The 5426-nt window shown below is 46.2% G+C and overlaps 1 non-coding gene across 1 annotated transcript; it reads right to left on the bottom strand.

The window, feature by feature from the left end:
• Positions 1 to 3164: 3164 nt before the first annotated feature.
• LOC132491509 (U6 spliceosomal RNA) lies at positions 3165 to 3271 on the bottom strand. The gene has a single exon (XR_009532719.1). It is a non-coding gene; the product is annotated as a U6 spliceosomal RNA (small nuclear RNA).
• Between the last annotated feature and the right edge of the window lie 2155 nt (positions 3272 to 5426).

Genomic DNA, 5426 nt, shown 5'->3' with positions numbered 1-5426 from the left:
GGCAGAGAGCATTACTAGGGAGATAATGAAGGTCCTTGGTTGGTAGTAAAAAGAACAATTCCTTAGGAAAGACAGACAAACCTTGAACTTGCGAGCCACTAAGTAAATGTTTTCAAAGTGTAAAAAGCCAAAATATAGGACAAAATTAATAAATCCTCAGGGACTTCCCTGGCGGTGCAGTGGCTAAGACTTCACCTTCCAATGCAAGGGGTGCAGGTTCGATCCCTGGTCAGGGAGCTAAGATCCCACGTGTCTTGCTGCCAAAACCCCAAAATGTAAAACAGAAGCAATATTGTAACAAATTCAGTAAGGACTTTAAAAATGGTCCACATCCAAAAAAAAAAAAAAAAAATCCTCAGCTACTTCCCTCCTTCCCTTAATAATTAAGTCTGAAAGCCATTTGACGGGGCAAGGCAGTGGTGCAGCCCAGTGTGTAAAGGAGTCTGTAGGAGGGGCACAGGATGGCAGGAGGGTGCCCAGGAACCAGCCAGGGAGAGGAGGGGTCTGTGCTGGTGAGCCCATGGTGTCAGTAACATGGCACAGGGTTTGGGAGCCCAAGCCAGATAAGGAGGCAGCCACGGGGTCCAGCCCCTGCAGGAGCCTGGTGCAGAGTTCCAGACCCCGACAGGCGTGAAGAGGGTTTCCTTACGGTGGTGGAGACAGCAATGATGGTGGCCCACGGGGTGTCAGGGCTGGAGTGGGATGAGCAGGGTGTCCACGCCGGAGGCGGTGCCATCCATGGGAGATGCGGTAGGGACAGGGGACTGATCCAATAGCTAATATACGTAGCATAATGGGAGCCAGATTTCTTCCTGTTGGAAAAGGGAGTCGCAAACGTGGAAAGGGAAGAAAGGAGAATGAACTCTGTGGCACCGGACTGGAGGAATCCGTGTGAGCTCGTGGTCTGCAATAGGTACAGACTGATGTAGAAATACATCCATGTAGAAGTGTGTGTATTCATGCACCTACTTCCTCTCTCTGTCTCCTGAGAGGGCCTAGGCCGCTAGAGCAGTGAGCACACCCAGTGCCCAGATCTTGGTTTCTAAGTGCCATTCTCCAATAAATGAAACCAGGGGTCCTTGGAGAAATGGCTCATGCTAGGGCTTGGGAGGGAAGGCACAAGATAAGCCTGAAATCTTTTTGTACCAGAAAGTGAGAGAGTACTCAAAGAATAATGGGATGTGACCAAAAAAAAAGACACAGGAGCCAGGTCGAAGCCTCTCTCTTTGGCCACATCAGGGACAATTTAAATTTCTCCACATCTTCACGGAACACTTGTTTTGTTTGTTCATTTTGTTTTGTTTATGATAGCCATACTGATGGGTGTGTGGTGGTATCTTACTGCAATTTTGATGTGCATTTCCTTAATGATTAGCGATGTTGAGCATGTTTTCAAGTGCTTGTTAACCATTACGTATCTTTAGAGAACTGTCTATTCAAGTCCACATATTTTTGAATCATGTTGTTTGCTTTATAGTAATCCCTGATCAGATATATGATTTTGTAAATATTTTCTCCCATTCTGTAATTGCCTTTTTACTCTGTTGCCTTTTTACTCTTTTTATTCTGTGTCTTTCGATGCACAAATTTTTAAAATTTTCATGAAGTCAAGTTTGTCTATTTTCTTTTGTTGCCTGTGCCTTTTTTCTTAATGCTGGTGTCATAGTCAAGAGATCACTGCCAAATCTAAAGTCATGAAACTTTACCCCTATTCCTTCTGAGTTTAATTATTTTAGGTCTTACATCTAGATCTTTGATTCATCTTGGGTTAATTTTTATATATGGTTTAGGTAAGGGTCCAACTTCGTTCTTTTGTGTGTGGATATCTAGTTTTCCTGAATCCACTTGCTCAAAAAAACTGTTCTTTCCCCATTAAATGGTCTTGGCACCCTTATCAAAATCATTTGACCATATATGCAAGTGTTTATTTCTGGGTTATTCCATTCCATTAGTCCATATGTCTGTCTTTATGCCTGTACCATAATATTTTGATTCCTGTAGCTTTGTAATAAGAGAGTGTGAGTCCTCTGGCCCCCACATGCCGCGGAGTGGCTAGGCTCGTGAGCCATGGCTGCTGAGCCTGCGCGTCCAGAGCCTGTGCTCCGCAACGGGAGAGGCCACAGCAGTGAGAGGCCCACATACAGCAAAAAAAAAAAAAAAAAAAAAAAAAGCAATTATTGATAAGGAGGGACTTACTTCTGTCATTTTGCTATTTGTTTTCTATATGCCCTATAGCTTTTTTGTCCCTGATTTCCTGCATTACTGTCCTCTTTTGTGTTTAGTTGATTTCTTGTCATGAAATGTTTAACTTCCTTTCTCATCTCCTTTGGTGTATATCCTATAGCTATTTACTTTGGGATTACCATGAGGATTACACTTAGCATCCTAAAGTTATAACACTCTAATTTGAATTTGTAGCAGCTTAACTTCAGTAACATACAAAAATTCTGCTCCCTTACAGCTCCATCCCCACTCCTTTTCCTTGTCAATTTCACAAAAAATTACATCTTTATACATTGTGTCTCACAGGGCCCTCAGGCCCTGTTCACTTTTCTTCAAGCTTTTTTTTTCCTGTTCATCAGACTTGATAATTTCAACTGTCTTATCTACAATAGCACTGATTCTTCTGCTCAAATCTGCTTTTGAATTCATCTAATGAACTTTTCATTTCAGTTGTAAGCTCCAGAATTTATTTTTGGCTTCTTTTTAGGTTTTCTTTATTGGTCTCTATTTAGGTCTATTTATTGATATTTCCATGTTGTTTGTGTGTCATTTTCTTGACTCTCTCCACATCCTCCTCTAGTCCTTTGAGCCATCTTTAAGGCAGTTGCTTTAAAGTCTTTGTTTAGTAGATCTGCCCTCAGGTCTCTCAGAGACAGTTCCTGTTGTTGTTGGTTTTTTTTTTTTTTTTCCTTTGAATGGACCCTGTGTCCCTGTTTCTTTGAATGCCTTGTAAGTTGAAAACTGGACATTTGGATCTAATAATGTGGTAGCTCTGAAAACCAGATTCTGCCCTCTTTCCCAGTGTTTGCTGGGGTTTGTTGTTGATTTGTTTATTGTTGTTGTCGTTGTCGTTGTTTTGGAGTATAGTTTCTTTACAATGTTGTGTTATTTTCTGCTGTACAGCAAAGTGAATCAGCCACACGTATACATACATCCCCTCTAAAAATATGGAACGCTTCACGAATTTGCATGTCATCCTTGCTCAGGGGCAATGCTAATCTTCTCTGTACCATTCCAATTTTAGTATATGTGCTGCCGAAGCAAGCACTGTTGTGTGTGTGTGTGTGTGTGTGTTTAATTGCTGTAGGCTGTCTCTATGCTGTGCCTGAGGTGTAAACTTAGTCTTCTCAGGTCTTTTCTGAGCCTTTCCCTGGGTACATACAGTTACTTTCTAGTTTTCCCCATATATGCAGTTGTTTTTGGATGTTCTAATCTTTAATGTCTGGCTCCAAAAGAGGAAAAAGCAAAAAACGAAGGACGATTAAAAAAAAAAAAAAACGCCAGCCCTTTAAGTGCTCTGGCAGTCACGTCGGCCTGAGGGGGAGGGGCTGGCAGCGATGGGGGAGGTACAACTATGGCTGCCCCCCCTCTGGGATCGGAAGCAGCAACCTGCCGTCGGATCACAGTCCCCTGTATTTGGGGGCAGAGTCCTCTTTCCCACCCTAACTCCCACAGTCTATGCAGGTGGCTGCGAGGGCGCAGCTGCCTGCCCTGGGCTGGTGATGGGGGTTGAGTAGCCACTGCTGTGCAAGAGCTGGATTTTACCAAAATTAACCGCAATTTACAACCCAGCCCTTCCCCCTTGAAGTTGCAAGGCTTCAACAGACTCCAGATTTCGAGAACAGTTCCACCATTCAGATGCTGCCAGTGCAATGGTCCAGGTGGGGAGACAGATTCTGCCGCTTCCTACTCTGCCGTCTTCCCAGAATCCTCCCACACAACTCTGGGTGCCTCCTGCGTGGGGGAGAGATGAGGCTCAGGGACATAAAGACGAAGAAAACTGTCTCGTCTCCAGGGGACGACAGCTGCACATGGGAGAGGTTGGACTTTGGAGCCAGAAAAACCACTGCAACCCCTGGCTCTGGCGCTGGCAGCTGTGTAACCCTGGCCACGTCCCAAGTCTCAGGCTCCTGACCCAGAAAGGGGGATGACAGTAACTGCTGTGAAAATTCAGCAAAATGGCCCATGAGAGCACCTCCCGTGGTGGTCAGCAAGTCAGCAGGTCAGCACTCAGGAAATCATTTTCTTCCCATCTCCACGGAAACAGCCCTCAAAGTCCTCAGGCTTGCTCTCCTGCCAAATCTGAAGATCTCAGAGGGGAAACCATTTTCAAAATCAAGAGTGACCACTCACAGCTGATTGCCCCAGCCTGCTGTGGTCCCATAGATAGGTGTGCCCTGTGCCTGCCAGGGGACAAGCCAGACCTGCCCAACAATAGGTAAAACTTCAGAACTAAATAGGAGTTCCAAAACATTTAAACCTGAAAATGTAATCCCGGGTCTCCATCCATCCAATCCATCCATGTGATCAATCCATCCAATCAGTCCTCCAGTTGTGCTGTGACCACACTCACACACCAGGAGGGACATGCACAGGCATGCATCAGGCGGGGCACACACAAGGACCGTCACAGCGGCTCAGATGCCGTGGCCCAAGGCTCCAGCCAGCACAGCTGTAAGGCAGGGCATCCTCCCAACAACGTGATGAATCGAACGCCATGATGCAAAATGAAAAAGCCAGACACCATGGAAAACATAATAAAGGATTCCATGCAGATCAATTTCAAAAAAGACAAAACAATATATGATGTCAGAAATCAGGGTTGTGGTTACAGGGGAGTGGAGGGGAATGAGCCCAAGAAGACTCGAGGGGCGAGGGGCTTCTCCTGCTGCTGGCGCCCTGTCTCCTGATGTGGGAGTGGACTACACATGGTCTGGACAACGAGCAATCAAGCTTGGCGGGTGCTGCAACAGACGGGCCAACTTACATTTCCAGGTTAAAAAATAAAAATAGAAAGGGCTGGGGAGCAGGATTCAACGGGAACAGGCTGTTTGTTCTGGACCAGAAGCAAAGAGCGGAGCATTTGGCCCAGTGTGCAGTGTCAGATCCCAGCAAAGCACTCCTGGGGGACACCCGCCGCGGCATTGAGGGCAAACCTTGCTGCCCCAGTGGGGTCTGGGAGGGACATCCGTGGATGCCCGCTGGCTCTGCAATTAGAGGGGACAGGCAGCTGGCGCACGGACGTGGGAAGTCCCGAGGGCTCAGGTGGCTGATCCAGACACAAATCGTATGGGCATGACACGCTTTACAACAGAGGTAGACCAGACATCCAGCCCTTGCGTGAGAATGCATTCCAGACTGCTGCACAGTCTCAATAAAATGACATCTGAGCTCTGCATCACCGCCCTCCCCCACTGCAGGTT

Source organism: Mesoplodon densirostris, chromosome 5, assembly GCF_025265405.1.
Source record: "Mesoplodon densirostris isolate mMesDen1 chromosome 5, mMesDen1 primary haplotype, whole genome shotgun sequence".
In the NCBI taxonomy this organism is placed as follows: Eukaryota; Metazoa; Chordata; class Mammalia; order Artiodactyla; family Ziphiidae; genus Mesoplodon; species Mesoplodon densirostris.
Note: the sequence above shows the minus strand (reverse complement) of the source record. Positions and strands in the feature narration are given on the sequence as shown.